Source organism: Musca domestica, unplaced genomic scaffold, assembly GCF_030504385.1.
Source record: "Musca domestica strain aabys unplaced genomic scaffold, Musca_domestica.polishedcontigs.V.1.1 22, whole genome shotgun sequence".
Taxonomy (NCBI): domain Eukaryota; kingdom Metazoa; phylum Arthropoda; class Insecta; order Diptera; family Muscidae; genus Musca; species Musca domestica.
In genome coordinates, this window is record NW_026712262.1 from 10,471,687 (window position 1) to 10,495,036 (window position 23,350).

The 23,350-nt window shown below is 35.8% G+C and overlaps 1 protein-coding gene across 3 annotated transcripts in view; it reads right to left on the reverse strand.

Annotated features, from left to right (window-relative positions):
- Positions 1–23,350, reverse strand: part of LOC101901654 (transmembrane protein 132B) — a 261,310-nt gene that overhangs the window by 168,207 nt on the left and 69,753 nt on the right. The window lies entirely within an intron of this gene.

Genomic DNA, 23,350 nt, shown 5'->3' on the forward strand with positions numbered 1-23,350 from the left:
AAGGTAGATGTTAAACAGTTCCGGAGATATCACCCCACCTTCGGGAACTTCCTGTTTCATTCTATGGGCTATGGACTTCTTGTTCCGGAATTCCACGTACGACTGGCGTCCACGCATATAGTTGATTATCCGACGTTTCAAACTTGGCCGGAGGGTAGCGTCCTTCAGTATGGCATGATTGACCGTATCAAATGCCTTTGATAGGTCAAGGGCCTACTAATATGTCTGAAATGGCGTGTAATGCTGTTGTGGTACTATGTTGAGGACGGAATCCGTGCTGGTGGTTGGCCACTGTATAGCTTCCTCTAATGCTGGGGGGAATAAAGCCTCAAGAATCTTAGCTACTGGCGACACAAGCGAAATCGGCCTGTACGATTCGCCTTTACTGGCATCCTTGCCTGGCTTCGGTAGCGGGACCACCCGGCCCGTTTTCCAGGTTTCGGGCACTATGTGGGTGGCTAGCGACAAATTGAAAACTTTCGTTAAGTACTCGACTCCCGGCGTATCCAACTGCTTCAACATTACCACTGAAATTCCGTCCGGGCCCAACGCTTTGGATGACTTAGCGTTACGGATGACATTTGCAACATCACCCATCGTAAACTGTGGTAGTTCCTCCTCGGCGGGAAGAGATCTGATACGACGTGCTCGAATAATTGTCGGTTAAAATACTCCGCCATCCTATCATCCATTTTTCCAGGGTTGAGAGCGAGACCGTTACCCACAACATTTCTGGTTGACTTCCACTGTCAAATCACTGATTCTAGGATCAGTAGGGTTGGTGCGACGGAGATCATCACGCTCATTTGCTAATCCCGCTACCTCTGCTGGGAAGTTTGGTCTTACCTCGGGTATTCGACCAGCGGGTATATAGCGAGCGGCTGCAGCTTTGATGATGTCCCGGAAAATCCTTTCTGATACCCAAACATCAGAAGGGTTGGGCAGTTCTCTGAAGCGGCGGTTGGTGAATTCTCTGAACTCTGGCCAGTGAGCTTTCCCATGGTTAAGGAAAGTACGGCGTTCAGAGGTTATGAAGTCGGGCGACCTGCTTATGGAGACGATTATCGGGAGATGGTCTGAGCCAAGAGAAATGACGGGTTGCCAAGTCACGTCATTTATCAGACCGGGTGACACAATGGTTAAGTCTGGCGAACTGTGACACTCTCCTCTTATTCGGGTGGGATCATCCTCGTTAACCCTGCAGAATGTGGAGCAGTCAATCTGCTCTGCCAGCGCTGATCCCCTCTGGTCATTACCTGAGACAGAATGCCACAACTTATGGTGGGCATTAAAATCCTCTGGTACCAGGCGGTTATTGCCTACCAATAATGGGCTAATATCAGGCAATTACGCGATTCACAGATATTAATCGGCGGGATATGCACTTTAAGGACCTCTACCACACTTGACTGCTACCCCCTTACATTCCATGTATGGGTCACTAGAGACTGGCTCAAGCGAGATAGGTCTGTACTGAAAGAATGGTGTAACAGGAACGCTAATCCCCCACCTCCACTTCTAGTGCGATCCTTCCTTAGTTGTAACCATAACAACGTTGTAGGCTGCAATTTTTATTCAGCTTGGTTTCCTGCACCGCTGCGATCTTAATATTCCTCCGACTCATAAATTCCAAAATCTCATCTATTTTGCCTTGGAGTCCGTTGCAATTGAATTGCAAGAATGATGCACAATCCAGAGTTGGAACAGCAATATGTGGCATTAGGTGCTGCGGTGTTGGTTGCTGTTCTGGAGACTGCGTTTGAGTTCCATACTCCGACGACGTCTCTGATGAGAACGAAGAAGAAGTGGACTCGCTGGGGACTACGTTACTGCAGCAAATTGCAACATAATCCCTTTCGCTGTAGTCTCGCAAACGCCTTAGTCCGGAACAGTTCTTAAAGGGACTACGTTACTGCAGCAAATCGCAACATAATCCCTTTCGCTGTAGTCTCGCGAACGCCTTAGTCCGGAACAGTTCTTAAAGTGCAGATCTGTGGTGGATGACGTTCTGACAAACCAAGCAGAACCAAGGTCCGGGGTTTTCTTCAATCCCGGCACGAACCAATAAAATCCGGAGCAAACATTCCGGGATATGCTGCTCCCAATGCAGAAAAATAAACAAACACAAACATGTATATGTGCATACTAGGTTGGCAGCCGCTGGCCGAAACTGGGATCTGATAAAAAGTGAATATTTTTGTTACATATTGTGATATATATATATTTTTTATTTTTGTAATTTTTTGTTGCATGAGTTTTTTTGCAATTTCCTCATATTGAAATGTATATTTTGTAATGTTTGTTTGTGTTCTTATTGTGTATGGAAAATCTAATTAGCATATAACAGTAATGTCACAACATTACTGTTATCAACACATCGATCAACACATCTAAATCAAGACGAGGACCAGCTACATTCGTATGGAAAGTTTACATCTTATCTGAACCCAAAATATCTGAAACCAATAGATACTGATATATGGGGGTCATATTAAATATATAGTTATATTTTCTGCAAAATGAAGCGCTAAAATACTAAGCTGGTTCGAAAATGTATCTCAAATCTTCAAAATTCTTAAAATTCGCTTACGAAATGCTTGTGTAAGTTTTCTCGAAAAAGATTTTACACTACTAGAAATAAGAACTCATTCGGTCGGAAATAGCGGCGTTAAATTGACAGTAAATTGGTGAGATAAAAAACTGCAACAAAGTCAAACGCCATAATTTTTACATTTTTTTTAATTTTTACTGAACAAAAGCAAAAAAATGTTAAAAATATAATCAAATTTTATAACAAGTTTTAGTATAAGTTAGTAAGTTTTTAGTAAGTTTTTTAGTATAAGTTAGTCACCTTTCGCGCGATGAAACCGTCACACGCTGCCCGAATGTTGATCTTGAGGTGTTCGACACTTTGGTATTTTTTAGTGCCAACCTTGCTTTCCAAAATACTCCAGCCATTGTGCGCTGGAAATGAAGCGAGAAACCTCATTTTGTAACCATTCTTGGGTGGCGCGTGCTGAGTACTGTTGGATTGTCCAAGGTCTGTAGCCAAATTGTTTACGTTCCCAAGGCTTTAATATACCTTCCAAAATATTTTCGCGATAATATTCGGCATTTATTCTAATGCCATGGTCGATTACGAGCGGCTGTTATGGCGGCCCACACCATCACCATGGGCGGCGCTTGATTTCTACGAATGTTTTCTCATCGGAGAAAACCAAATTCGGCAGTTAACCACTTTAACCACCACTTTCGGCCAAGCGAAGCAACTCTTTCCGTTGCGGTGTAAGCTCTTGCACTTTTTGGAATTTCAATGGCTTTACCCCGAGCTCATTTTTCAATATTTGCCGAATGGAATATTGCGATATGTTCAGCCCAAGAGCCATTTTTCGGCCACTGCAGTAGTGTAAAATCTTTTTCGAGAAAACTTACACAAGGATTTCGTAAGCGAATTTTAAGAATTTTGAAGATTTGAGATACATTTTCGAACCAGCTTAGTATTTTAGCGCTTCAATTTTGCAGCAAATATAACTATATATTTAATATGACCCCCATATATCAGTATCTATTGGTTTCAGATATTTTGGGTTCAGATAAGATGTAAACTTTCCATACGAATGTAGCTGGTCCTCGTCTTGATTTAGATGTGTTGATCGATGTGTTGATAACAGTAATGTTGTGACATTACTGTTATACGCTAATTAGATTTTCCATACACAATAAGAACACAAACAAACATTACAAAATATACATTTCAATATGAGGAAATTGAAAAAAAAACTCATGCAACAAAAAAATTACAAAAATAAAAAATATATATATATCACAATATGTAACAAAAATATTCACTTTTTATCAGATCCCAGTTTCGGCCAGCGGCTGCCAACCTAGTATGCACATATACATGTTTGTGTTTGTTTATTTTTCTGCATTGGGAGCAGCATATCCCGGAATGTTTGCTCCGGATTTTATTGGTTCGTGCCGGGATTGAAGAAAACCCCGGACCTTGGTTCTGCTTGGTTTGTCAGAACGTCATCCACCACAGATCTGCACTTTAAGAACTGTTCCGGACTAAGGCGTTTGCGAGACTACAGCGAAAGGGATTATGTTGCAATTTGCTGCAGTAACGTAGTCCCCAGCGAGTCCACTTCTTCTTCGTTCTCATCAGAGACGTCGTCGGAGTATGGAACTCAAACGCAGTCTCCAGAACAGCAACCAACACCGCAGCACCTAATGCCACATATTGCTGTTCCAACTCTGGATTGTGCATCATTCTTGCAATTCAATTGCAACGGACTCCAAGGCAAAATAGATGAGATTTTGGAATTTATGTCGGAGGAATATTAAGATCGCAGCGGTGCAGGAAACCAAGCTGAATAAAAATTACAGCCTACAACGTTGTTATGGTTACAACTAAGGAAGGATCGCACTAGAAGTGGAGGTGGGGGATTAGCGTTCCTGTTGCACCATTCTTTCAGTACAGACCTATTTCGCTTGAGCCAGTCTCTAGTGACCCATGCATGGAATGTAAGGGGGTAGCAGTCAAGTGTGGTAGAGGTCCTTAAAGTGCATATCCCGCCGATTAATATCTGTGAATCGCGTTATTTGCCTGATATTAACCCATTATTAGTAGGCAATAACCGCTTGGTACCAGGGGATTTTAATGCCCACCATAAGTTGTGGCATTCTGTCTCAGGTAATGACCAGAGGGGATCAGCGCTGGCAGAGCAGATTGACTGCTCCACATTCTGCAGGGTTAACGAGGATGATCCCACCCGAATAAGAGGAGAGTGTCACAGTTCGCCAGACTTAACCATTGACTTTTGTTACATTACATTTGATTTGCTTACATTCTCTGTTTGGTGGCACTTTCTGGAGCAGCATCACTTAAATTACATGTGAACCTGGTCAATGGCGAAGTCAACCTTATATATATATACATATATATATATATATATATATATATATATATATATATATATATATATATATATATATATATATATATATATATATATATATATTATATATATATATATATATATATATATTATATATATATATATATATATATATATATATATATATATATATATATACATATATATCAGAGGGCTGCAATGAGTATGATTGAGTAGGCTTGATCACACACAGTGGAAATACAATCAAACTCAATCAGTCGGTCAGATGCAACATGTTCATTCGAGTTACTCAAGCCAAACGAAAAAGTTGTGATCAAACATGTATTGATCGATGTTTTGTGATCGCAATCAAGCAGCTCACATGAGTTATTTGTTTACGAACTTATGTTGAATTGTTCATAACGGGTCGATCATCTATGATGAGTCTGATCGGTTTTATTTATCCTAGTTAAGTGAGTGATTTGATTTGATTAAAACACAAATGTTTGAATTTGAGCGAAATCATGATTGTAACTTTACTAAGGATTTCATAACTAAAAGATGTCCCCATTAAAGAAATTGGTACAAATTATATTTAATAAGCATACAATTTTTCATTTTATTTGGATTTTTGGTATGCTAGACTTCAGTAACTTATTTGAAAAAAAAAAAAATTAAATTTTTTAATAAAGAAACACATCATTGGTATTTAGAAAACTAAAAATGTTTAAATATTTTTTTATTTTACAATACTGGTCAAGATTTTTCACAAACTTCGACCTTTTCGTTTACCTACACCAGTGTAGTTTCTACTTGCAACAATTTCGGTCGCACTATCACAATATTCTTCCATTTCAAATATTAAAAAAGTCAAAATAAACTGTCCCAACTTGATTAAATGGTTGAATAAACAATGATGCTGAGCGAACCCGATTCAAAGAAGACAATCACGGTTGTGATTGCTCATTTACATTCATGTGTTTGATCAACTCATGTTGCTGAACACATCAAACCGTCTCGAACGCTCATGTTTGATTGTGAGTGAAGTAATTCAAACTGAGCGTTCGATTCGATCAGAAGCGAAAACGGCCATTTCATTCAGATCAAACTAAACGACTGTATCAACAAAAATCATGTAAGAAACCGAGTATGCTTGAATTTTTGCATACTCGTTGCAGCCCTCTGATATATATACATATATAGACCAATTCGAATTCGGAATTGTCTCTTGGCAGAAAAGGATAAAATAAAAAAAAATCACGTAAAAATGTGAAATTTTAAAATTTTTATTTTGACTGTTGAAGTGCACAATAGATGTGTAGTCTTTTTGGTTAGTAGAAAGCGATAAAAATTATGGAGTGGCGGAGCTGAATGGATGATGTCAAAATAAATTAACGTGGTCAAACCAAAGTTAATTACTTTTTTAAAATTGCTAAAAAATCAAAAACGTGCATATTGCATTGCAAAAACTCTAAAATCGGGAAAAATAGAGAATATTTTTTCAAAGGAATCAAATTTCAATATAATAGTAAGGACCAAACTTCGTAAGGACCTTTAAATATTCGCTGTAAAAAACCAGCGAACAAGTTGAAGATTTTTTTTAATTTGTTTATTTTTTGCTACGCTTATAACTCAAGAACGTTTTGAGAGAAAAGGATTTCTATTCTTTCAGAAATTCTTCCTAAACTTTCACGATACCTTAAATCACTTTTGCAGTTCATGATATGGGCCATAACCCCCGGATAAGGATACAACCCCATTTCAAGTATATCTTACATTTTAACCATATTTTCATACTAATTTCGGCAAATGTTGGTAATTTGGGAAGAAACCATCCTTGCAAAAACTGATCACGTTTTGTATAACCATCATATGATTTAAAGAACCGGACATTTGTTTAATCGTCTTTGAATTATACCATGATAAAAGATATGGAAATTATGGGGTCTCCTACGCGCAATTTCAATGACAAATAATTCATATTACTTTAAAAACAAGTAAAAAAATTAAGTTCGCCAGGGCAGAATTATTATTATCATCCACCTTAGGGTAAAGGAAACATCTATATATATATAAAAATCAATTGTTGTTCGTTGGTAATGGAATCAGTTGAAAACGGCTGGACCGATTTGCATAAGAAAAAAATAGTGACCACACCTCCTTTTACGCCCACTATTTCGATTTATCTAAAATCCTTATATTTCCCAAATAATGAAGATATCGGTTTAAAAATTATTACACGAGATACTGTTGACTTTTCCTCCAACCCTAAGTATTTATTTGGGGGCTGAGGAACTGACCACACCTACTTTTTAATCTAAATATATCTATCTATATATAAAAGAAAGTTGTGTTAGTTACTACGCTTATAACTTATGAACCGCTGGACTGATTTTAACGATTCATACAAATTCGGAATTGCCTCCTGTCCAAAAAGGATAATATCCAAAAAATCGCGTAAAAATGTGATATATTAACATTTTCATTTTGACTTTTGAAATGTACAATAGTAATGTTTTATTTTGCATGATTTTTTTTCATTTTGACTTACTTTTTTCTAATGTACATTTGTAGTGTTTTTTATATTTTGTTGTTGCAAAATTTTTTGAATTCGAATATTTATACCAATTTATTTAATTGAATTGATTTCTTGAGAACTGAAATTGAAAGCGGGTTACATTGAAGTGTAGTACCGAATTATGTGGTGGCGAAACGGAATAGATGATATCGAAATAATTTAACGCGGTCACACCAAAGTTAAAAGATAATTACTTTTTCAAAATCGCTTAAAAATCACGAAAAAGTGATCTCATTGCAAAAATTTTCAAATCGGGAAAAATCAAAAAAAAAAATCAATGGAATCGAATTTTAAAATAATAGTACATTCTATTGACAAACTTTGTAAGGATCTTTAAACATTTGAAGATTTTTTCAATTTGTTATTCTTTTTTTGTCAATATTTTTCAATTTGTATTATCATATTGAATTCAGTGGATTTTTTTTGTGAACAAAATAAAGAATAATTTTTCACTATATACAATTTTTCACCAAAAAATGAAATAAGTGCGAAATACGATGTTAACTGACACCTACCTTTCAACTCCAGGGCCGACATCGTGGTTCAGCTGGAAGTTGCGAACACATTTAAACAAACAAAAATTGCCGAAAAGCCTAATGGGCTCATTTCAAAGCGTGGACCTGCTTCTTTCAAGCTATTTTTGGGGTCTTTGCCGCTTTTTTGATTTTTTTGGTCCTTATTTAGCATCATTGTTTCTAAGGGGGTAGAGAACCTCTTCGCATATAATTTGAAATTTATGGAGTAGGAATTTATTTAAGTAAAGTCCCCACACTGGAGTATCCCCAATTCCACTTTCACATCTAATGTGTGGTCAGAAAAGAAAATGTTGAATTATACTATGATGAGAAATATGGACTTTATGGGGTCTCCAACTCACAATTTAAATGGCAAATAAAATTAATTCCCATCTTGCGGTAATGGGTGTAAAATAGCTATATATGTTGGTTTAAAAAAGTAATTAACTTTGGCTATCCTTAAATCATTCAGCCCGCAATTATGAGGTGTACAAAATACAGTAAATTCCAAATGACTGCTCATTTGACTGGAAAATCTACGATTTTTACCATACTAGAAATTAATTTGATCCCTTACATGGGGATACGATTGATATATACTTTTTAATAGATTTGTATAGCACATCGACGCAATTGAAGTCCAAGGTTTAAATATTGAAGCCCACGGCTTAAATATAAAACATTTTAAAACACTTTTAATCGACCAGTACGTGAACACTTATATCAGTCATATCTGCGAATAATAATGCTTTGACAAATATGCATAATAGACAAAAACTAGGAGCCGGCAACGCGGACCGGGCCAGCTAGTATATATATATAAAAATCAATAGTTGAAAAAACTGTCAGAACTGGATATATACTCCAAATTTATTTATAGACCAAATTCCGTCACCCATCAAAAAATTCTTTGAAATTGGAGATACGTAGGGTGTACATCAAATACATTAAATCGGCCAAAAGGTATATATTGGAGCCATATCCAAGCTTCAACCGATTTAAATATAATATGACGTATAGGTTTTTTCCAAATCCTGTAACTCATTCCATAATACCCACGGGCATAATCATAATGGGTATGTCCAAAACGAATGCGGACATAAACGGGTGTGCGAAATAATCCCCATGGGGATTATGTCCGTTGTGGAAGCGAAAAATGACCATGACAGAAAAAAATGGCCATGATCCCCATAATTGCAATAGGGATTATGTCCGGGCACCACACCAAGTTCATGAAATCAGCCGAAAATATATATGGGAGCTATATCCAAGCTTCAGCCGATCACAATATTTCGACAAATAAATTTTTAGACCAAATTCCATCACATATCTCAATTTTTATTGAAATTGGAGATACATAGCATGTTTGGTGCATCAAATACACGAAATTATTCGAAAACATAAATGTGAGCTATATACAAAAAAATGTATGAGAGCTATATCCAAATCTCACCCGATTTAAATATAATTTGACAAATAAATTTTTAAACTAAGTTCTATCGCACATTCCAAATTTCATTGATATGGTACACACTTGGCGTGTTTGAAGCATAAAATACATTAAATCAGCCTAAGACATATATTGGAGCTACATCCAAATCTGAACCGATTTCAATATAATTCGACAAATTTAGTTTTCTACCAAATTTCATTGGAATCGGACATACACATTGTTTTTGGTACATAAAATACATGATGTCTGCCGAAAATTCATGTGGGAGCTATTTCCAAATCTGAACCGATTTCAATATGACTTGACAGATTTATTTTTGTACATGCACATGTTTAGAGTTCTATGACGAAGTAGAAAAGAAACTAACGTTATTAGCATACAAGACAATTATGTCATACGAAAACAGTGTAGCAGACACTATAAACGAACAGTATAGGGCTGATGCACTTAGGGTATTCATATCTGGTTTAAGGAAACCTCTATGCGATATCCTTTTTGCTTCAAGACCATCCGACCTTCCATCTGCTCTGGCTTTGGCACAAGAAATAGACGCAAATAACGGGTGCTAATCTTATGAAAATTCTAACAATAAAAAGGCAAACTCCGCCCAATCTTTCTCTAATCAAGAACACAATGTAGGACACAATAATCCACATTATTCGGTAAATAGACAGAAACAGGCTGGCCGTTCGCAGCAGTTCACGGGTTATCAGAAACCATATGCCAGCGGTAACAACTCTGACCGAAGACGAGTGGAGCCTACGGACGTGGACCCCTCCCTCTCCCAATTTAAGCATCCTACGTATCATACTTATAGGCCGCAAGGACATATGACAAAACGACCTGCCAATTCTGGGCGATACACAGGACCAAAAATACAACGTATAAATCATCTCAATGATGATTAAAATCTACCTTATTTGCCTGCTGACCTAACATACGAAGAAGAAGCGGAACAGGTCGAGGATGACGACGAAAATGATGAGCTTAATTTATTGGGGACAAAGCCCCTCCTACCTTGGATTTCAAAATCAATTGGGGGAGAGAAGCTAAGTTACTTGTCGACACAGGAGCGTCAAAGAGCTATATCAAACCACTACCTGAACTAAAAGGAATTAAATTAGTTCAACATTCTATTTCAGTAAAATCAATTCACGGGGTTACCCATATCAATCAGAAATGTGCAGTTAAAATTGTTGGTATAGTTGCTGATTTTTTTCATTTTACCTGAACTGACGTCATTTGACGGCGTCATTAGCCTTGACATATTGAATAAGGTACGCGCCTCTATTGATTTAAAATCAAACACAATTACTCATGACAACGGAAAGGAAACTATTTTATTCATAACTAGACATGAATTAAATCATCTGCAACCGCGTCGGCTGCACTCCGCACTTTATTTCTTAGTATGGTCACTGCTTGATAGTGGCGTTCACTGCCATAATACCTCTTAAATAATTCATAAGCGCTGTGCGCAGCCTCACGCCAAGACACATAGGAACCTTGTTGTCCGGAAAATTCCAGAAGAGATGTTATCGCATCACACGGCACAAGTGGGTTGATCGTAAGCTTCGCGAATTTTTGGAATTTCGGTTTTCCCAAGTTAAATTGGCCCTGAATCGCGGTAATTTTTCGGTCAAATTCTACTCTTTGAGCAGATAATGCTTTGCTCACCTCCGCTTTTAACAACTCACTAACTTATTCCGCATTCATTTTTTTTTTGTTCCATATTCTCTAAATTTAGCTTTTCAAACAAGGTTTCTAACGCACTCATCTACTTTAAATCACTAATTTCCGTTGTTTTTATTTATTTTTTTTCACATTCACCCTTACATCTTTTTGTATTGAATTAGTTATGATTTTCTGATTTTCAGTGTTTTTTTCAACGCTGCCCAAGGAAAATCGTTTCTTGGTGACAGATAGTATTCCTTATGTTCTCACTCAGACTTCCGGTGTATTCTCAACGCTGCCCAAGAACAATCGTTCCTTGGTGTCAAGTAGTGTTCCTTATGTTGCCGTTCAGACCTCCGGTATATTCTCAACGCTGCCGCCAACGACTTATGCCCCTCGTTGGACGCCAATTATTGATTTTTATTTGTATTTTTTAATACATTTATTTTAATAATGATTTTTTATTTGTATTTTGTAATACATTTATTTTTATTCAATAATTAATTATTTTTGTGTGTTATTACTACGATGAGTTGTTGTCCACTGCATGCATTATATTTTTCAAATATAATCAAATTTAAAACTATCTTAACTTTTGCGGAGTATAGAGGAAAATATTTCAGGTCCTTTATGTGTGGTTGAGCTATATAAAATGGACCCTAAAAAAGGTTAGACCCGGGAATCCTCTCTTTTGGGACTTTTATCTACTAAACAAAAATTTTCCCAACCTCATGATTGTCTGCGGCGCAGTGTAATTACTGACGACAGCATATAGTCCTCGTAACGTTACGGGGGTTACGGGTTCGTTTAAGGGTTCGGAAGAATTTTCCGATGGGTCAGAGGAGCTGGCCACACCCACTTTTGTAGATCTACAGTGGCGACATCTCAAATAGCACGTTTCATATATAGAGGAATAAATGATAATTTTCCTTCAATCGGTACGAAAAAATTAAAAACCTTTATTATATTTAAGTTACATATATTGTTGTTAATTAATTAATAGTGATTCATTTTCTTATTTTGTGTTCATACATATTTTTACATAATTTTTTAACAAAAAAACGATCAGAACTGGATATATACTCCAAATTTATTTATAGACCAAATTCCGTCACCCATCAAAAAATTCTTTGAAATTGGAGATACGTAGGGTGTACATCAAATACATTAAATCGGCCAAAAGGTATATATTGGAGCCATATCCAAGCTTCAACCGATTTAAATATAATATGACGTATAGGTTTTTTCCAAATCCTGTAACTCATTCCATAATACCCACGGGCATAATCATAATGGGTATGTCCAAAACGAATGCGGACATAAACGGGTGTGCGAAATAATCCCCATGGGGATTATGTCCGTTGTGGAAGCGAAAAATGACCATGACAGAAAAAAATGGCCATGATCCCCATAATTGCAATAGGGATTATGTCCGGGCACCACACCAAGTTCATGAAATCAGCCGAAAATATATATGGGAGCTATATCCAAGCTTCAGCCGATCACAATATTTCGACAAATAAATTTTTAGACCAAATTCCATCACATATCTCAATTTTTATTGAAATTGGAGATACATAGCATGTTTGGTGCATCAAATACACGAAATTATTCGAAAACATAAATGTGAGCTATATACAAAAAAATGTATGAGAGCTATATCCAAATCTCACCCGATTTAAATATAATTTGACAAATAAATTTTTAAACTAAGTTCTATCGCACATTCCAAATTTCATTGATATGGTACACACTTGGCGTGTTTGAAGCATAAAATACATTAAATCAGCCTAAGACATATATTGGAGCTACATCCAAATCTGAACCGATTTCAATATAATTCGACAAATTTAGTTTTCTACCAAATTTCATTGGAATCGGACATACACATTGTTTTTGGTACATAAAATACATGATGTCTGCCGAAAATTCATGTGAGAGCTATTTCCAAATCTGAACCGATTTCAATATGACTTGACAGATTTATTTTTGTACATGCACATGTTTAGAGTTCTATGACGAAGTAGAAAAGAAACTAACGTTATTAGCATACAAGACAATTATGTCATACGAAAACAGTGTAGCAGACACTATAAACGAAAAGTATAGGGCTGATGCACTTAGGGTATTCATATCTGGTTTAAGGAAACCTCTATGCGATATCCTTTTTGCTTCAAGACCATCCGACCTTCCATCTGCTCTGGCTTTGGCACAAGAAATAGACGCAAATAACGGGTGCTAATCTTATGAAAATTCTAACAATAAAAAGGCAAACTCCGCCCAATCTTTCTCTAATCAAGAACACAATGTAGGACACAATAATCCACATTATTCGGTAAATAGACAGAAACAGGCTGGCCGTTCGCAGCAGTTCACGGGTTATCAGAAACCATATGCCAGCGGTAACAACTCTGACCGAAGACGAGTGGAGCCTACGGACGTGGACCCCTCCCTCTCCCAATTTAAGCATCCTACGTATCATACTTATAGGCCGCAAGGACATATGACAAAACGACCTGCCAATTCTGGGCGATACACAGGACCAAAAATACAACGTATAAATCATCTCAATGATGATTAAAATCTACCTTATTTGCCTGCTGACCTAACATACGAAGAAGAAGCGGAACAGGTCGAGGATGACGACGAAAATGATGAGCTTAATTTATTGGGGACAAAGCCCCTCCTACCTTGGATTTCAAAATCAATTGGGGGAGAGAAGCTAAGTTACTTGTCGACACAGGGGCGTCAAAGAGCTATATCAAACCACTACCTGAACTAAAAGGAATTAAATTAGTTCAACATTCTATTTCAGTAAAAACAATTCACGGGGTTACCCATATCAATCAGAAATGTGCAGTTAAAATTGTTGGTATAGTTGCTGATTTTTTTCATTTTACCTGAACTGACGTCATTTGACGGCGTCATTAGCCTTGACATATTGAATAAGGTACGCGCCTCTATTGATTTAAAATCAAACACAATTACTCATGACAACGGAAAGGAAACTATTTTATTCATAACTAGACATGAATTAAATCATCTGCAACCGCGTCGGCTGCACTCCGCACTTTATTTCTTAGTATGGTCACTGCTTGATAGTGGCGTTCACTGCCAACCTCTTAAATAATTCATAAGCGCTGTGCGCAGCCTCACGCCAAGACACATAGGAACCTTGTTGTCCGGAAAATTCCAGAAGAGATGTTATCGCATCACACGGCACAAGTGGGTTGATCGTAAGCTTCGCGAATTTTTGGAATTTCGGTTTTCCCAAGTTAAATTGGCCCTGAATCGCGGTAATTTTTCGGTCAAATTCTACTCTTTGAGCAGATAATGCTTTGCTCACCTCCGCTTTTAACAACTCACTAACTTATTCCGCATTCATTTTTTTTTGTTCCATATTCTCTAAATTTAGCTTTTCAAACAAGGTTTCTAACGCACTCATCTACTTTGAATCACTAATTTCCGTTGTTTTTATTTATTTTTTTTCACATTCACCCTTACATCTTTTTGTATTGAATTAGTTATGATTTTCTGATTTTCAGTGTTTTTTTCAACGCTGCCCAAGGAAAATCGTTTCTTGGTGACAGATAGTATTCCTTATGTTCTCACTCAGACTTCCGGTGTATTCTCAACGCTGCCCAAGAACAATCGTTCCTTGGTGTCAAGTAGTGTTCCTTATGTTGCCGTTCAGACCTCCGGTATATTCTCAACGCTGCCGCCAACGACTTATGCCCCTCGTTGGACGCCAATTATTGATTTTTATTTGTATTTTTTAATACATTTATTTTAATAATGATTTTTTATTTGTATTTTGTAATACATTTATTTTTATTCAATAATTAATTATTTTTGTGTGTTATTACTACGATGAGTTGTTGTCCACTGCATGCATTATATTTTTCAAATATAATCAAATTTAAAACTATCTTAACTTTTGCGGAGTATAGAGGAAAATATTTCAGGTCCTTTATGTGTGGTTGAGCTATATAAAATGGACCCTAAAAAAGGTTAGACCCGGGAATCCTCTCTTTTGGGACTTTTATCTACTAAACAAAAATTTTCCCAACCTCATGATTGTCTGCGGCGCAGTGTAATTACTGACGACAGCATATAGTCCTCGTAACGTTACGGGGGTTACGGGGGTTACGGGTTCGTTTAAGGGTTCGGAAGAATATTCCGATGGGTCAGAGGAGCTGGCCACACCCACTTTTGTAGATCTACAGTGGCGACATCTCAAATAGCACGTTTCATATATAGAGGAATAAATGATAATTTTCCTTCAATCGGTACGAAAAAATTAAAAACCTTTATTATATTTAAGTTACATATATTGTTGTTAATTAATTAATAGTGATTCATTTTCTTATTTTGTGTTCATACATATTTTTACATAATTTTTTAACAAAAAAACGATTTTATTCACGACAAATTAAATAGCACACATGATAGTGCATCTAAAATTCATTAAAAACTTATGATTAATTCAATTTTATTATATGTTAAATAAATTTAAATTTGTTAATACCATCAGTACTTTGTAGGAAATCCCTTATTTTTAACAACGGCTGTGAATCGACGGTGCATTGACTGAATCAGCGATTGACATCTTTCTAAAGGGATGGAATACCATGCCTTTTGGATTTCAGTCCATAAAATGTTCATATTTGTAGCATTAGAACGATCTATTCTCTTATCAACATCGTGCCATAGATTCTCAATGGGATTTAAATCCGGAGATTGGGCTGGCCATGGTACTACCTCAATTTTATTATCAGAAATCCATTTTTTAACGGACTTAGCCGTGTGCTTGGGATCATTATCCTGTACAAGCTTCCACTTTAGAGGCATATCTTCCTCAGCGTATGGTAACCTAATATTCATTAAAATGTTTTTGTAAGCTAATTGGTCCATTATACCTTCTATTCGTGTTATAGGACCCACACGTACCACGAGAAGCCTCCCCAAACAAGCACGCTTCCCCCACCGTGTTTGATGGTTTTTGTCGTGTACCTTGGATCAAATTCTGTGTTTATATTTCGCCTTACGTATGACTTTCCATCCGAGGCAAAGCGGTTAAACTTAGATTCGTCCGTGAAAAGTACATTATTCCAGTAAGAAAGGGGTTTTTCTAAATGGACCTTGGCAAAATTAACTCGAATTATTCGATTTTTTTGGGACACGTGTGGTTTTCGCGTGGCAATGCGGCCAAACAAATTATTTTCTCGTAATCTGTTCTTTATTGTACTTGTTGATATGTTTATTCCCAGTTGTTCTTGAATTTGTTCCCGTATCCTCGGTGCAGTTAAAAAAGGATCACTTTTGCTCATTTTAACTATTAAGTGATCCGTCCTTTGCGACGTTATTCTGGATCTTTTTCGTGTGATTCTCTCAAAAGATTGATTCTTTTCATAATGTTTAATTGCGTTATAAACTTTTTTTCTCGAACAATTTAGTTTTTTCGATATTTCGGAAAATGTTAGGCCGTCATTGCGGTATTGGAGGACAAATCTTCGAAAGATTGGATTTGAGTGTTGACCACGCCCCATTCTATGGGAATAGTAATATTTTATCTCGTGAAAAATAAATTATTCTCAACTGTATACCTTTTTTTCTTTATCAGCGTTTAATTTAATAAAAAAATATTTTTATACCCTACAACACTTTGTGTTGGGGGTATTATAAGTTTGATTGGGCCAAAAATTATGTAACACCTCGAAATATTTATTTCCCACATAGGAATGTATATATTGATCTTCCTATCTCGCCGAGCTGAGTCGATCTAGCTATGTATGTCCGTCCGTCTGTCCGTCTGTCCATGTTAATTTGTAATCACTCTACAGGTCGCAATTATGGCCCGATCTTCACGAAATTTAGAATGGAGTTGGGGTTAAGGTCAGGTCATCGGGTAATATTTAGTGGGTGAAAAAGACTATAATATTTGTGATAAATAAAAGTCAAATTTCCATTATACCGCGAATATTTTTAGTCCCGGCGAAATCATAAATGGACGAACAGGTCAATTCTGACCGTTACGTAGATGCCGATAGTAAATATATCGGATATATATAGCGAAATATATACAATATGTATATACAAAGGAAAGGAATGTTAGATGGAATGCTTATATCTCAAGAATGGCTGGACCGATTTTGACAAATTTTGTCAATTCAGAATGCCCTCTTGACATAAAAGTATAAAATCTAAAAAAATAGCATAAAAATAAGTCAAAAATTATCTTAAAATAGATTTTTTAGTATTTTGTGACATTTTTTATTTTTTCATATTTTTTATCGCATGCGATTTTTTCAATTTGACTTATAATATTAAGGTATACATTTTGTAATATTTTTCCACCTTACAACACAGGTTTGGGATATTATATACAGATTGCAATTATCGTCCGATCCTCACGAAAAGGGTAGGGTTAGGCTCAGAAGGGTTAGGCCTATTGTTTTCAAAGATGTCCGCAATATATTTAGGGGTTGAAATGGACCAACAACTAAAAATGTTCCTGATTTTGCAGCCGTTATAAAGGTCATAAAGAGAGTTTAGGACAGCGTGTAGAATGGACCACTACTTTTGTCTGAAAAATACCAACATTACTTAACTTCTGCCTTTTTTTGCTGATTTCTTTGACGAATATAGCCAAATATCGTAGACAAGAAGATCGTATAGAAGAGTCTAAATTTGGGGATACAGAGGAGCCTCTTGCTTTTGGAGATGATCGCAAAATACGACGGAGTGCGTAAATATTGGGCAAATGCCCCTGGTGAAAATGCTAAGGGTAATGTCTGGGCAGTGCTCCGTCACATAATTTCAAAAGCGAAATCTTCCAAAATAGATTTGGACATAAGGGGGCTTCTAACATATTGTAGTGTTGTAGGGTATCACATGGTCGGCCCCGCACGACTATAGCCTTTGCTTACTTGTTTTTAATTATCTTAGGGCACGTACTATTTAAAATGTCGGCGAATACGGACTGAAAGAATCAAAAACTTTCAGTTTCTAAAAATAAACTTATTTTTTGTCTAAGCTTACATTGTATATTAACAACAACATGTTTCTAAAAAAAATAACTGTAAAAAGAATTTGAGTAATTGCAGAAAGAAAATAGCAAAAGGTGTGTGAAAAATTTTTCACTAAGCGTGCTATTTAAAATGTCGCCACTGTATATGTAAAAGAATTAAAAAAGTATACTGAAACTTCAGATGAGGATGACTGAGCCGATTTAAATCATATTTTCTTTTGGTTATTTGTAATTACACTGGAAAGGTTTTCAAGAAAGAAAAGTCTCTAGAAAAATTGAAAAACTGAAATTAACTGTTCTATTTAAATATGGAATTTTGTGTAGAATTGTTTCAGAATGCTTTTTGGAATTGAAAATTCTTATTGAAAAAAAAAAATTCATATTTTCTTTACATGCCGTTTATATGCCATACCAAAATTTTAAATTTTGATTTAAAAATACTTTTAGAAGCATCAAAACATTTAAAAGCTCAACGTGCTTTTAAACAGTTAATGCCGGTTTTGATTTCACAATACTCAAAACATTAAATGTGAGATATGGAAATAATCCATCCAATGCAAAATTCATTGCAACTGCAATCAGTGAACTACCGAATATGAAGATGCAATGTAATATGCGTACTATTTAAAATAGTGGAGCGAATTGAAAATTTAGTAAGAAAATATTATCGGAAAAATCTTCCGAACCCTTAAACGAACCCGTAACCATAAATCACAGGTAACGTCCACGTATGACGTTGTGATATCGTCAGTAATTACACTGCGCCACAGACAATCATGAGGTTGGCAAATTTTTCGGTTGGTAGAAAAAAGCCCAAAAGAGGGAGTTCCCGGGTCAACATTTTTTAGGGTCCATTTTATGTAGCTTAGCCATACACAAAAGGCCTCAAATATTTTTCTCTATACTCCACAAAAGTTACATGAAAAATCATTTGTACAAAATATGTATCAGGTTGGTCTACATTGTGATATAGCCCCTTTTTAATTCCTTAAATGTTGTTAATTCGAGTTTTTAGAAAGAACAAACCATTCTTTCAAATAATTATAAGTATAAGACAAGACCACGCTGTGGTATAACCCTTATATGAAGGAATCCGTTAATTTCAACTATTTATAGAAACTTGGTCACAATTTCAATTGATTTTGCCCTTATTTGGCATCTTGGTTTCTAAGGAGTAGCGCCCATATAAAGGTACCTCCTGATTTTACCTATTTCGAGGGTTTTTATCATACTTTCGAATCGATTTGGCTTAAAATGTGTGTTTAGGCTACTTTGGTAGAGAACCATCTTGCATGGAACCATTATAAACAGTTGATGTATACTGTTTAATATATGTGCTATATTATTTGGGTTTCCAACTCTCAAATTAAAACCTCTGGCTGAAAAATAGGATCAGGTTTTTTGAACCACTATATATCGCCCGGTAAGTGAACCTATATTCACACTTTTGAAATGCATATTTATTTCTCTTTAGTCGAGTCATCATTTATACTAAAAACTGTGTCATTTATATGAGCCAGATCTGTGAATTATTATGCTTTAAAAACTATGCTTTAAAGAGTTCATTGAGTTCAGTGAGCCTATCAAAGCAAACGGACGTGTCTCAAAAAACCGCGCATCGCAGCTATTTTTCCTTAACGTTTTTCTTTCAACCAATTTGTTGTTATAAAAAAAACAAGAATGCAAAATAAAAAAATGGACTCGTTACAAGTGCCAACAAATGTGTGCAATAAATTCAATGCTCCCATAACGTCGGAGCATAGACAAATTAGGTATAGACTAAAAACTTGTCTCATCTGTTATCTTCGAAAAAAAGTGCTTCAATAGATGTCGTTCATGCTGTGAGAGAGGTTCAGTAGACTCACTCAATTCTCTCACTATACAAAGTAATGAATATTTTTATGATTCTTTATTATTTATCAATTAAAAACGAAACAGTGACTTTGTTCATTTTTACATTATCCAAATATGTCGTGAAATATAAAAATATAGAACTTAAATAGCAGAAAAATGAATAAATTGTTTTCGAAGTCGAGTGACTTCACTAGCCCTGAGTGACTTGACTGGCCCAAGATCAATCATAGTGACATCTGCCGGAAGGGGTAAATTTTAAAACTTTTTAGTCTATACCTTAATTTGTCTATGGTCGGAGAACAATGTTTGGTGTCGCCACTGCGATAAAAAATACAATTTCTCTACTTGTTCTGTGCTCTCCGAATCTAGCTTCAAAACTATGAGCACGAACCGCTTTAAACATCACCAACAACAGCAATGCTTCAAAAACCGATGTGGAATATCACAACAACAGCGATATGCACTATGCTGAGATGAGGTCGGACATGGCAGAGCTCAAAACAACAATGCAGCAAATGTTAGGCAATATGACGGAGAGTATAAACACCAGTCTCAGTAAAATAAATGACACACTATCCAATATTTCATCTCAGGTCAATGAACTGCAAAGAAAGATGAAGGGAAGAGTAATCAGATAACTGAGATGGACAAAAGAATAAATGTACTGGAGCAGAAGACAATACAGAGAAACATCGAAATCAATTGTTCTTATGCTGCCAATATGAATATGGAAGCTGCTTCGGTAGTAAAGAAAATTGCTGCTTCAGTGGGCGTCGAAATTAATGATGTTCATATAGAAAACGCTTATTTTGTGAAATCGAGAAGTAAAAAAATAGTGGAGCTCTCATCAGTAAATAAAAAGAAAGAGTTGATGGCGAATTTAAAGAGACATAGGGTAGATGAAAATGTTCTCAATGACAGTACTGTGCCCACAAATAGATACATCTATGTAAATGATGAATTAACGCCGACTTACAGGCGATTGTTGTGGTTGACTAGAACTAAGGCTAAAGAAAGTGCCTGGAAATTTGTTTGGGTCAAAAATGGTCATTTCTTTGCTCGAAGAAAGACAAATTCACATCAAATTGTAATCAATAACGCTGCTGATATTGAATTAATTACAAGATCGAAGTAAAAATATCTTTCTTGCTCAGTTTTTTCGGTCTCTAATACGAAAATTTTCAATATTTTCAATCAGATAAACGTAAACTAAAACATAATCGTTTACATAATTTGCGAAATCAAATATTAATATAAACAAGTAAGCAAAGGCTACAGTCGAGCGGGGCCGACCGTTGAATACCCTACAACACTATAATAAACGATACAGTTTACATAGGCGAGATACTCGAAAGAATATTGTAACAAATCCACAAGATATTGTAACAAATAATAAAAGAAAACCATCAGGTTTCGTTCTCTAATTTTCGAATAATAGCAACTTTAACTAATTTGCTCATTTCCAATTTATTGGAAGATGTTGTACGTAAATGGTCTTCCTAGATCTGGAACCAATATTTCCCAAAGACTTATAATCTCTCAGAAGTGGCAGAAGATTAACATTTATTATTGGTTTTTGACTTAAACGCATCTATATGAGATACAGACATTTGACTATATTCTTCAACGAAATCAGCGTTAACGAAATAGTCAGAAGTGTGTCTTTCCTGTATTTGTGAATTCTCCAAAAAGTCACTGGAATGGTCATTTTCGTATTTTGTCTACAAAAGTTGGCAAACTATTTCACACATTGAATATTTTTGGATGGCCATCCAAAACTGCTTGGCTTTTGCAATGCCCGGTAACCCCCATTCAAATGTGCGTGAGGATCGGGCAATAATTACGACCTGCTGACAATTTTGCAGTTTTTTTGGTCCATTTCAACCCCTAAATATATGGCGATCATCTCCAAAAAGAGAAGGCTTCTATTCTGACCCTCATCTGATCCCCATGCAAAATTTCGTTAGCATCGGGCCATAAATGCGATCTGTATATGATGTCCTGATATCCTAACTACTTAGTTTTGTTAGCTGTAGAAATATTACCAAATGTTTAATTCAAAATGAAAATATGCCAAAAATGTGACAAAATTAAAAATAATATGAGAAAATTTTACAAAATCAATATTTTCATCTTTAGAGATATTTTTATGCGATTTTTCTGAATTAATGAGAACTGTCGAAATCAGTTCAGCCGTTCTCGACATATAAGAGATCTTTCAAGCATATCTTCTTTGATAGACATATATATCGCACATATTTTGCTATATATCCGTTTTGTTGGATGTTAACATCAATGTAAAGATCAGAAGTAACCTTGTCATGACTTTGTGATTTTGCCGGGATTTAAAATATTCGCGGTTTAATGAAAAATTTTGAATTTTTTCAACACAAAAGATATGGCCTATATGGAATATCATCCCAAATATGTAGAAAATTTCTGTAATAAGACCCATATACAAAATTGAATAAAATCAGCATTTGAAAATTACAGGCCTATGGCAATACTGCCAATCATAGAGAAGGTATTAGAAGAAATAATTTCTCGAAGACTAAGCAAATTTCTTGAAAAATACAATATTATCAACAGAAACCAATATGGCTTCCAAATTCCAGCTATCGGGGCACTTTGCTAACGTAATTAACCAAAATTTAAGCGAACAAAAGCAATGCTTAGCGATGTTTATTGATTTTAGCAAAGATTTTGACACGCTCTCGCATGCAAAACTATTGGGTATTCTTGAAAAAAATGGAATACGAGGACATAGCTAGAAATGGTTTGAAAACTACTTACATTGCCGCAGTTTCAGGGTTAAGATAGATAACCATGAAAGCAGTGAATATAGGTCAGCGTATGGAGTACCACAGGGATCCAAGCTTGGACCCATGCTGTTTATTATTTATGCCAACAATATGGTAAAATATCTCAAAGACAGCATAACCTTTTCATATGCCGATGACACTACGATAATAGTAGCAGATAAGTCAATCGAAAGAGTCGAATTAAGAATGCAAAGTGAGATGAATTTGATTATGAAGTGGTGTAATGATAGTAATCAACGCCAATAAAACTTATGCATTTTAGACCAAAACACATTCCAAAAAGAGAAATACCAATTACACAAAAATCATAGCTTGAACGATTATGTGGACACGTGTACATCCAAAATTGAAGTTGTCGACCAATATAAATGTCTTGGCATTATCCTAGATAGACATTTTAAATGGAGACCACAAATTGATAATGTTCGGAATAAGTTGCGCAAATCCTCATATGCCATATACCATCTGAGTTATTGTACACCATATCATGTTGTAAGGCAAGCTTACTTCTCGCTTGTTGAAT